At 42.9% G+C, this 11162-nt stretch overlaps 1 long non-coding RNA gene across 3 annotated transcripts in view; it reads left to right on the top strand.

Annotated features, from left to right (window-relative positions):
* LOC116532131 overlaps window positions 1-11162 on the top strand; it is a 12211-nt gene continuing 1049 nt past the window's right edge. Inside the window, exons 1-4 of one of the 3 annotated variants that reach the window (XR_004260729.1) lie at window positions 1-163; window positions 1243-1505; window positions 1652-1741; window positions 3423-3455. This is a non-coding gene — a long non-coding RNA (uncharacterized LOC116532131). Of the gene's footprint in view, window positions 164-1242; window positions 1506-1651; window positions 1742-3422; window positions 3456-10067; window positions 11020-11162 lie in introns of those variants that run through there. The other 2 variants (XR_004260728.1, XR_004260727.1) reach the window with 2 other exon arrangements.

Genomic DNA, 11162 nt, shown 5'->3' with positions numbered 1-11162 from the left:
TGGGGGCGGGGCTTGTGGAAACGGCCCGCCGCAGGGTTTGCAGTCTTGAGAAGCAGCGAATATGGCGGAGTGAGGTGTTCCGCTGTGAACTGGCCTCTGGGCCGGGGGTAGGCCAGTCCGGCCAGCCCCCGGGAGGCCGAGTGCATCTGTTGGACCGTGCGAGGTGAGCCGAAAAGGCCAGTGACTGGGGGGATGAGCAGGTGGCGAGGAGGTGTCGTGGCCTAGCTGTATGCCGGTGACAGAATCTCACAGAAACCTGGGAGCTGCAGGCAGCCGGTCTCAGCCTCGGCCGGGCGGGGATTCCAACCTCAGGGGCCCCAGGGCGGCCCGCACCCGTCTTTTGGGTGTGTCGCACGGCCCACACTCTCCTCAGCCCCGCTGGGTTCTTCCCAGTGCCGTGCCGTTAAGCTGCCTTTGTGTTTTCTGCTTGCATCTACGCGGGTCTATACCTGGCAGTCGCTGCATCCACCATCTACTTATTTTTCGAAGAATATCTTTGTTTTATTAATTTACTTACACTCCTCGCCTCAAGACTTTGTGCCCCCTCTTTTGCCACTGGCTGCGGTATCATTTGAGGCCTGTTGTGGCCTGAGTATTTTGTGTCCCTAGCTCGTTGACCTTGAGACTTGTAAGAGGTTCCCCTTGGGAACTGCATTCCAGTGTGTGTATCGCGGACATCTTCGTGCAACTTATACTAAATCCATTCGGTCCCACTCCCACCTCCCAAACTTTTACGATCTGAGTAAGCAGTTCTGGCATTGATGTCCTGATAATGTTCTAATGGCGCATTAATTTCCGCTGACGCCAGGCTCTTGACCGTTTTTGGTTTGTTTACAGTATTGTTCTTATAGAGACAGAATGAAAATCGTGTGGGGAAATGTTATTAGAACGTACTTTGTGTAAAGTGTGGGGTAGCACAGTGTCAGCACTGTGAGGCATTTGGTATTTGGTTCTCCTTTGACTTCACGGGGTGTCTCTTTTTGTAATTTGGATTGTTGTAACCCCTCATCCGGTCTCTCAGTTAAATTCTAGGAAAGTTCCTGTTTAAAACCGGGCACATTAGTTCAGTTCCGTTCCGATGGACACACCATTAGACAAATGAAAGTTTTGGGTATGCTCTTCATTGGCCCTGGATTTACTGGAGTTGAAAATAACAAATAAAGGAGGACTTCTATATGAGATCTTTTTTGTCGCTTTTGTCAGTTTATTTTTTGTGGGTTTTTTTTTTTTTGTCTCATCCAGGAGAAGAAAAAAAAAGAGATCGGCCAGAGGAAAGGAACTGAACATTCTTCCTCCCTGCCTTACCGAGGGAAGTGGTCACCTACACTAAAGCAAAGATCTAAATAGAGGTCCATAATCTACTGGAAATTTTATGCACAATTACAAATTTTTGTGGGAAGAAGAAGGTCCATAACTTCAGATTCTCAAAAAGGACAGTGTTCCAGAAAAACTTGAGAATCAGTGCTTCAAGACTTGACATCTTTTTAAAAATAATGCCAGTGCAGGTAGAGAGTAACTGCTTTCTTATTGTTCCTTTTGAATAGTTTATGATATTAGTTGTTTTTTATTTAACAATAGCTTGTTTAATTTTGTATACTAAAATTAGTAGCAACAGTGAGGGCTATATGCTTAACATTCTTTTTCTTTTCAGATTCCTTATCACGGGAAGAATATTTTCCTTGACATTTGAGTGCTTTTATATTCATCTCAAAAACAAAATTCTGAACTCAGGACTTGGCAAGTAAGTAATTGTAGGCTAATTATTCCAAATACTGTTTAAGCAGCTTGAAAACAGGTACATAGAAGTGGAACAATAAGCCCTCAGCTTCAGCAGAATATGAACATGAAAAATGACGAAGTTGTTGAAATTTAAGTTCAATCTTTTATTTTTCAACAGCAGAAATGTATTAAATAAAAAGGAACAGTCTTGATTATTAGTCCACACTACCAGCAATTTTTACTGTCTAAAGAAAAAAGACTCGTAATTAATTAGATTAAAGGAAATCAAATGATAAAAAATAGGCCGGGCTTGGTGGCTCACACCTGTAATCCCAGCATTTGGGGAGGCCGAGGTGGGCAGATCACCTGCGGTCAGGAGTTTGAGACCAGCCTGACCAACATGAGGAAACCTCATCTCTACTAAAAATACAAAAATTAAGCAGGTCTAGTGGCCCATGCCTAAACCCTAGCTACTTGGGAGGCTGAGGCAGGAAAATTGCTTGAACCCCGGAGGCAGATGTTGCAGTGAGCCAAGATCATGAAACTGCACTGCAACCTGGGCAACAGGGAGAGAGAGAGACTCTGTCTTGAACAGAAATATCATTAAAAAAAAAAAATGTAGGCGGGACACGGTAATCTCAGCACTTTGGGAGGCTGAGTGGGCGGATCACTTGAGTTCAGGAGTTCAAGACCAGCCTGGCCAACATGGTGAAACCCCGTCTCAACTAAAAAAAGTACAAAAATTAGCCAGGTGTGATAACTCGCACTGTAATCCCAGTTACTTGGGAGGCTGAGACAGGAGAATTACTTGAACCCGGGCGTTCAAGGCGGAGGTTGCAATCATTCGAGATCATGCCACTGCACTCCAGCCTGGGCAACAGAGAGACTATGTCTCAAAAAAAATAAAATATTACTAGGTGGTTTTATTTAAATAAATTTTGTGTATGTTTCAGGTATACAACCTGATGTTATGGGGTACATACAGATAGTAAAAAGGTTTCTACAGTGAAGTAAATTAGCATCCATTATGTCACATTTTTTTTTTCTTTTTGAGAGGGAGTCTTGCTCTGTCGCCTAGGCTGGAGTGCAGGGGCACATTCTTGGCTCACTGCAACCTCCGCCTCCCAGGTTCAAGTGATTCTCCTGTCTCAGCCTCCCGAATAGCTGGGATTACAGGTGTGCCACCATGCCTGGCTAATTTTTTGTATTTTTAGTAGAGATGGGGTTTCACTGTGTTGGTCAGGCTGGTCTCGAACTCCTGACCTTGTGATCCACCTGCCTTGGCCTCCCAAAGTGCTGGGATTACAGGTGCGAGCCACGGCCCCCGGCCTATTCTTTTGTTTTGTTTTGTTTTCGTAGCAACAGCTGAAATCTCATTTAGCTGGGATCCTGTTTATAGTACAATTTTGTTACCTATAGTTGTCATATTGTACATTAGATCATTAGACTTGTTCATCCTACATAACTGTTCCTTTTTGTCCTCTGACCAATATCTCTTCATTTTCTAATTGATGAAGGACATCAATTTTTGTTCTCTATCTCTGTATATATATATTTTTTAAATTGCACATGTAAATGAGATAGTGCAATATTTTTCTCTTTTTTTTCTTTTTTTCCCTCCCCCTTCCCTGTGCAATATTTTTCTCTCTGTCCTCCTGACTCATCTGTGTTGTGACAAATGGCAAAATCTCTTTTCTTTTTAGACAGTCTTGCTCTGTCACCCAGACTGGAGTGCAGTGGCGCCATCTCAGCTCACTGCAACTTCTGCCTCCTTAGTTCAAGCAATTTTTGTGCCACAGCCTCCCGAGTAGCCAGGATTACAGGTGTGTGTCACCTCGCCTAGCTAATTTTTGTATTTTTTTTAGTAGAGACAGGGCTTCACCATGTTGGCCAGGCTGGTCTCATCACCCCACCCCAAAGTGCTGGGATTACAGGTATAAGCCACTGCACCTGCCAAGATCTTTCTTTTTTAGGGCTGAGTAACATATTCCATCATATATACACACTATAGTTTCTACAGTTTATTCATTTATCCATTGATGGACAGTTAGGTTATTTCTATATCTTGGCTATTGTCAATAATGCTCCATTGAACATAGGAGTGCGGACATCTTTATGAGGTGGTGATTTCATATCCTTTGGTTATATGCCCAGAAGAGGGGGTGATCGGTTATGTGGTGGTTCTATTATTAATTTCTTTAGTATTTCCATACTGTTTTCCGTAGTGACTGTTCCAATCTACACTCCACATCATGAACAGTGAACAATAGTTAATTTTTTTCTACAACCGGGCAAATTTTAGAATATCACTATTATATTTATTTAAATTTTAATTATAGGGAAATATTGATATTTTCATTTTTAATTTCTTTTTTTTTCTTCTTTTTTTGGACGGAGTTTCGCTCTGTCACCCAGACTAGAGTGCAGTGCCAGGATCTCGGCTCACTGCAACCTCCACCTCCCGGGTTCAAACGATTCTCAGCCTCTTGAATAGCTGGGATTACAGACGTGGACCTCGCCTAGCTAATTTTTGTATTTTTAGTAGAGACGGGGTTTCACCATGTTGATCAAGGCTGGTCTCAAACTCCTGACGTCATGTTCTGCTCACCTTGGCCTCTCAAAGTGCTGGGATTACAGGCGTGAACCACCACACCTGGCCTCCCCCCTCCCTTTTTTTTTTTTTTTTTTAAGAGATGGGGTCTTGCTGTATTGCCCAGGCTGGTCTTGAACTCCTGGGCTCAAGCAGTTCTCCCACCTCGGCCTCCCAAAGTGTTGAGATTATAGGCATGAGTCACCGTGCTTGACCTTTATCTTTAATTTCTGAAACTTTAAGTACACTTTTAATAATTCTTGGTATATGGCTATTTGGTGCCAAGGGTTGTTGAGATCTTACGAATTTACCACAAGGGTAAACTAGGTTCTGTTACTCAAGAAGCAAAAGATGATACGTCCTTAACTGACAATAACATTATATCTGCAAAATAGGCTTCATACCAACTGTGGTAGTTTTAGTCTCCTAGGCCTGCTGTAACAAAGCACCACAAACTAGGTAGCTTAGAGTAACAGAAATTGTTTCATAGTTCTTTTTTTTTTTTTTGAGATGGGGTATCACTTGGCTCACTGCAACCTCCGCCTCCTGGGTTCAAGCGATTCTCCTGCCTCAGCCTCCGGAGTAGCTGGGACTACAGGTGCGTGCCACCACACCTGGGGTTTCACCATGTTGGTCAGGCTTGGTCTCAAACTCCTGACCTCATGATCTGCCCACCTCAGCCTCCCAAAGTGCTGGGATTACAGGCATGAGCCACCGCACCAGCCTCCCCCAGCTTTTGTAAGAACACCAGTCATATTGGATTGGGGTCCACCCTGCTCTGTTATGACCTCATCTTAGCTGCTGAGATCTGCAATGACCTTATTACCAAATAAGGTCACAGTATGAGGTAGTAGGGGCTATGAATTTTAACATCTGAGTATTGGGAGGACACAATTCAACCTAGAACACCTACTTAGACTTTGATTGTATTATATGAAGAGCATTCAATGTACAAATGCTTTGAGGCTGAAAATCTTGTATGTAGTCCCAGCTACACTCTGAGGTAGTAGGATTGCTTGAGGCCAGAAGTTCAAGGCTGCAGTACACTGTTTATGCCTATGAATAGCCACTGCACTCCAGCTTGGGCAACATCAGGATCATAGAGACAGAAAGTAGAATGATGGTTGCCACGGGGTGCAGGAAGGGAAGGGAAAGGGAATTACTGTGTAATGTATACAAGGCTTCAGTTTGGGAAGAAGAAATGAATCCTGGAGATGGATTATCATGATGGTTGCACAGCAGTATGAATGTACTTAATACTACTGAATTGTATTCTTGAAAAGGGTTAATATGGTAAATATATGTGTATTTTAGAGCAATAAAAAATTGAAAAATATAAAACCACCTTTGTATGTATATGTATATATGTGTGTGTATGTATATATATGTTATATGAAAACTATTCAGTGTACCTTTGCCTCCTGGGCTCAAGCTATCCTCCCCCACAGCCTCCTGGGTAATCATGACTATAGGTACCTGCCACCACACACGCTAATTTTTAGTTTTTTGTGCAGACAAAATTCTCAGTATATTGCCAGGCTAGTCTCAAACTCTTCCGAAGCAGTTCTCCCCACCTCACCCTCACAGAGTGCTGGGATTATAGGTGTGAGCCACTGTGCCGAGACAGCCACCCTCAGATGGGCTAGTTATATCCTGCAGTTCATGACACAGACACATACATACCTGTGTTAAGAGTATATAAAGTTGCATAGTTACGTCAGATATGAAATTTGGCATTTTGAAGAGCATACAAACATGATTTGCTAGGGTTATTGCCTAATATTAAGATACAGATTGTTTGGGCCTGAGATTGTGAAAGTATTTTGGGTTTTTCTAAAAAAGTAAATAATTTAAAAAAATATAGATTGTTTGGGGGACAAAGTTTATATATGTTCAAGGTGTGTCCCCCACACCCCAAAACGCAGGCTGGAGTGCAGTGACGCAATCTTGGCTCACTGCAACCTCTGCCTCCTGGGTTCAAGCAATTCTCCTGTCTCAGCCTCCCCAGTAGCTGGGATTACAGACATGTGCTACCACTCCCGGCTAATTTTTGTATTTGTAGTAGAGATGGGGTTTCACTTTGTTGGCCAAGCTTGTCTCGAACTCCTGACTTCAGGTGATCCACCTGCCCTGGCCTCTCAAAGTGCTGGGATTACAGGCTCCACTGTACCCGGACAAGGTGTGCATTCTTTTACTTGTGTTTTTTGGGTTTTTTTTTGGAGACACAGTCTCACGCTGTTGCCCCTCTGGAGGGCTATGGCGCTATCACGGCTCATGGCAACCTCTACCTCTTAGGTTTCAAGTCAACTTCTATAATGAAGTAGCCCTGCTGCTCATAGTGTTCTAAAGGTATACTTGTGGATCTTTATTTTCCTCTTCTATGCTGCTTTTACAACAGGTACAAATTCTTCCTCCTGATTTGATTCTGAATTAATATATATTTGGCTTTCCCAGGCTTTGAATAAGAACTCTATCTTCAACCTGCTGGGTCTGGTGGCTCAATGCCTGTAATCCCAGCACTTTGGGAGGCTGAGGCAGGCGGATCACCTGAGGTCAGGAGTTTGAGACTAGTCTGACCAACATGGAGAAACCCCATGTCTACTGAAGATACAAAATTAGCCAGGTGTGGTGGTGCAGGCCTGTAATACCAGCTACTCTGGAGACTGAGGCAGGAGAATCACTTGAACCCGAGAGGCGGATGTTGTGGTGAGCTGTGATTGTGCCATCCTGGGCAACGAGCAAAACTCCATCTCAAAAAAAAAAAGAACCCTATCTTTGACCAGGAGAGGTTATTTAGGTTCAATTTAGAGTTGAGGTATTTTTTTAATGTTTGTAAACTAAAATAATTTAAGCCTTTGACCTGCATTTGTGATGTATTTATTATTGTAGAGCATACATAACAAAACTCTTTTAACCATTTTATAGTATAAAATTTATTGACATTAAGTATGTTCCACATTGTTGTATTGTAACTATTACCATTATCCCTAGAATTTTTTCATCATCTTAAATAAACTCAGTACTTATTAATCTCCCTCCTACAGCCCCTGGTAACCTCTCCACTATCTCTGTGAATTTGACTATTGTCAGTATCTCATATAAGTGGAATTATTCAATATTTACCCTTTTGTGTCTAACTTCTTTTTGCAAATTTAACAGTTTTTACAATGAACTTGATTTGGTGGTTTTGTGTGTGTGTGTGTTTTTGTTTTTTTGAGGCGGAGTCTCTCTCTTTGTCACCCAGGCTGGAGTGCAGTGGTGCTATCTTCACTCACTGCAACCTCTGCCTCTCAGGTTCAAGTGATTCTGCCTCAGCCTCCTGAGTAGCTGGGATTACAGGCATCCACCACCACACCTGGCTAATTTTTTTTTTTTTGCATTTTTAATAGAGACAGGGTTTCACCATATTGGCCAGGCTGGTCTCAAACTCTGGACCTCAGGTGATCTGCCTGCCTCAGCCTCCCAAACTTCTGGGATTACAGGCATGAGCCACTGCACCCGGCCTTGATTTAGTTTTTACATGTTTGCAGTTGGTGATAATGGAATAGTATATATTTTACTTACAGTTATATTTTATAAAGTATCGTCTATTGTTGGTAGTTGAAGGTGATTCAGAGTAAGATACATATGGTTTTGAGTATTAGGTATTTAAACATCAAATTTGGAGTACAGTGCTACTTTATTTTTGTTTCTTTTTTTTTTTGAGACAGAGTTTCGCTCTTGTTACCCAGGCTGGAGTGCAATGGCGCAATCTCGGCTCACAGCAACCTCCGCCTCCTGGGTTCAGGCAATTCTCCTGCCTCAGCCTCCTCAGTAGCTGGGATTACAGGCACGCGCCACCATGCCCAGCTAATTTTTTGTAGTTTTAGTAGAGACGGGGTTTCACCATGTTGACCAGGATGGTCTCGATCTCTTGACCTCGTGATCTACCCGCCTCGACCTCCCAAAGTGCTGGGATTATAGGCGTGAGCCACCGCGCCCGGCCTCTTTTTTCTTTTGATAAGAGCTGCAAGCAAAGATATAGTGCTACCTTGTTTTTTATTTTTGGAGACAGTCTTACTCTGCTGCCCCAGGCTTAGTGCAGTGGTGCAGTCGTGGCTCAAGCTGTCCTTCAGCTTCAGCCTCCAAGTAGCAAGGACCACAAGAGGGCGCCACCACATCCAGCTAATTTTTTATTTTTTGTAGAGTGGGGTCTTGCTGCGTTGCCCAGGCTGGTCTCCCAACTCCTAGGCTCAAGGGATCCTCCTGCTTCAGCCTCCCAAAGTGCTGGGATTACAGATGTGAGCCACTGCATCTGGCTTAGTGCTACTTTTAAACACAAATGTGGCCAGACACAGCAGCTTATGCCTGTAATCCCAGTACTTTGGGAGACTGAGGCGGGTGAATCACTTGAGCTCAGGAGTTTCAAAGCAGCCTGGCCAACATGGTGAAACCCTCTTTCTTCTACTAGAAATACAAAAATTAGTTGGGTGTGATGGTGCACGCCTGTAATCCTAGCTACTCAGGAGGCTAAGGCAGGAGAATCGCTTGTACCCAGGGTGCGGACGTTGTAGTGAGTTGACAGAACTCCACTGTACTCCAGCCTGGATGACACAGCAAGACTCTGTCTCAAAAAAAAAAAAAAATGTTTTATATGTAAATAAGCTTTTTTTCTATCATGCTTGTATAAATCCAGCTTTTTTTCGGTATCATATTTGTATTTTTTTTTCTGGGTGTTACTGCCTTGCTAATGACAGTACTGAATTTGGTGTTACAGTTGGTCACTTTCTTTTAGATAATACATAATCCAAAATATTCTTTTCTTTCTTTCTTTTCTTTTCTTTTCTTCTTTCTTTTTTTATTTTTATTTTTTTGAGCTGGATTCTTGCTCTGTTGCCCAGGCTGGAGTACAGTGATGGAATCTTGGCTAACTGCAGCCTCCACCTCCTGGGTTCAGGCGATTCTCCTGCCTTGGCCTCCTGAGTAGCTGGAACCATAAGTGCCTGCCACATGCCTGGCTAATTTTTGTATTTTTAGTAGAGATGGGGTTTCACCATGTTGGTCACTTTTTCTTTTTTTTTTTTTTTTTTTTTGAACTGGAGTCCCTCTTTGTCCAGGCTGGAGTGCAGTGGCTCAATCTTGGCTCACTGCAACCTCCGCCTCCCAAGTTAAAGTGATTCTTCTGCCTCAGCCTCCTGAGGAGCTGGGACTACAGGTGTGTACCACCACTCCCAGCTAATTTTTTTTTTTTTTTTTTTTTTTTTTTTTAAGACGGAGTTTCACTCATGTTACCCAGGCTGGAGTGCAATGGCTCGATCTCGGCTCACCGCAACCTCCGCCTCCTGGGTTCAGGCAATTCTCCTGCCTCAGCCTCCTGAGTAGCTGGGATTACAGGCACGTGCCACCATGCCCAGCTGATTTTTTGTATTTTTTTAGTAGAGACGGGGTTTCACCATGTTGACCAGGATGGTCTCGATCTCTTGACCTCGTGATCCACCCGCCTCGGCCTCCCAAAGTGCTGGGATTATAGGCTTGAGCCACCACGCCCGGCCCCAGCTAATTTTTGTATTTTTAGTAGTGACAGGGTTTTACCATGTTGGCCAGGCTGGTCTCGATCTCCTGACCTTGTGATCCATCCACCTTGGCCTTTCAAGGTGCTGGGATTACAGGCCTGAGCCACCGTGCCCAGCCTACTCTTTTATGTTTTAGATACTGTTTTTGAATCAGCTCATGCAGAAGTACCTGTACTAATGTTCCTGTTTTTATTTTGTATTTCTAGGTGTCTCTACGTTGTCTCCTAGACTGTGTAGTTCTACTTCTTTTACCCAGTTACTTTCTCTGTTTTTAAAATGTGGATATCACTTCTCTATACATTATCTCCATGATTTGGAATGAAAAAGTCTGCTTTTTTTTTGTTCTGCCTCTCAGACTGAACACAGAGGAGCTCCTAGGATTCCAGTTATCCTGCCAACTTCTCCACGAAGAAAGAAGAAACTCACCTAGGTGTTCTATTTGCTTAATTACAAAGACATCATTTTGCAAGCTGAAGGCTGAGTTTCATTTGAAACAGGTCTCCTTAGGTGGTGGTATTTGTGAATACTTTTCGTTACGAACAAGAAGACTAAATAAATAGCAAGTATGGATGACTTCAGGGTTTAAAAACAAAAATGTCTTCCAATTTCAGCCACTATCCTGATAAGCACAGTTGAGACTGCAGCAGTAAATTCCAAATACGCATTTCTAATTTGACATGAAAGATAGTAAAAAATTACATATATTTATATATTTAAATCCTGGCTCATCCTGTGACATAGATTTACTGAGTAAGAACAAAGACGAAATTTTATACAAAAACCTGGGCCAAGCATGGTGGCTCATGCCATAATCCCAACACTTTGGGAGGCCGAGGTGGGCGGATCACCTGAGGTTGGGAGTTCGAGACCAGCCTGACCAACATGGAGAAACCTCATCTTTACTAAAAATACAAAATTAGCTAGGCATGGTGGTGCATGTCTGTAATCCCAGCTACTCTGGAGGTTGAGGCAGGAGAATTGCTTGAACCTGGGAGGTGGAGGTTGCAGTGAGCCGAGATTGTGCCACTGCATTCCAGCCTGGGCAACAGAGTGAGACTATCTCAAACAAATGAAGAAAAAAAAACAACTTTGGACATAGAGGAGTCGCAGGTGGGATGGGAGGATGAGAGAATTTTTCATATAACTCCTTTTCCCTAAGAAAAGCAAAAATGCCTCATGCAGTGCCATCTGACTTTATGGTGTTTCGTATTATATATTCATTGTTTTCCTTCAACCCAAGGTGGATACTTGGATGTTTGATTGCTTTTTTTTTTTTTTTTTTTTTTTTTTTTTTTTTTTTT

Source organism: Sapajus apella, unplaced genomic scaffold, assembly GCF_009761245.1.
Source record: "Sapajus apella isolate SASKATOON/1434 unplaced genomic scaffold, GSC_monkey_1.0 scaffold74, whole genome shotgun sequence".
Taxonomy (NCBI): domain Eukaryota; kingdom Metazoa; phylum Chordata; class Mammalia; order Primates; family Cebidae; genus Sapajus; species Sapajus apella.
The sequence above is the reverse complement of the archived record's forward strand: the minus strand, read 5'-3'. Positions and strand labels throughout refer to the sequence as shown.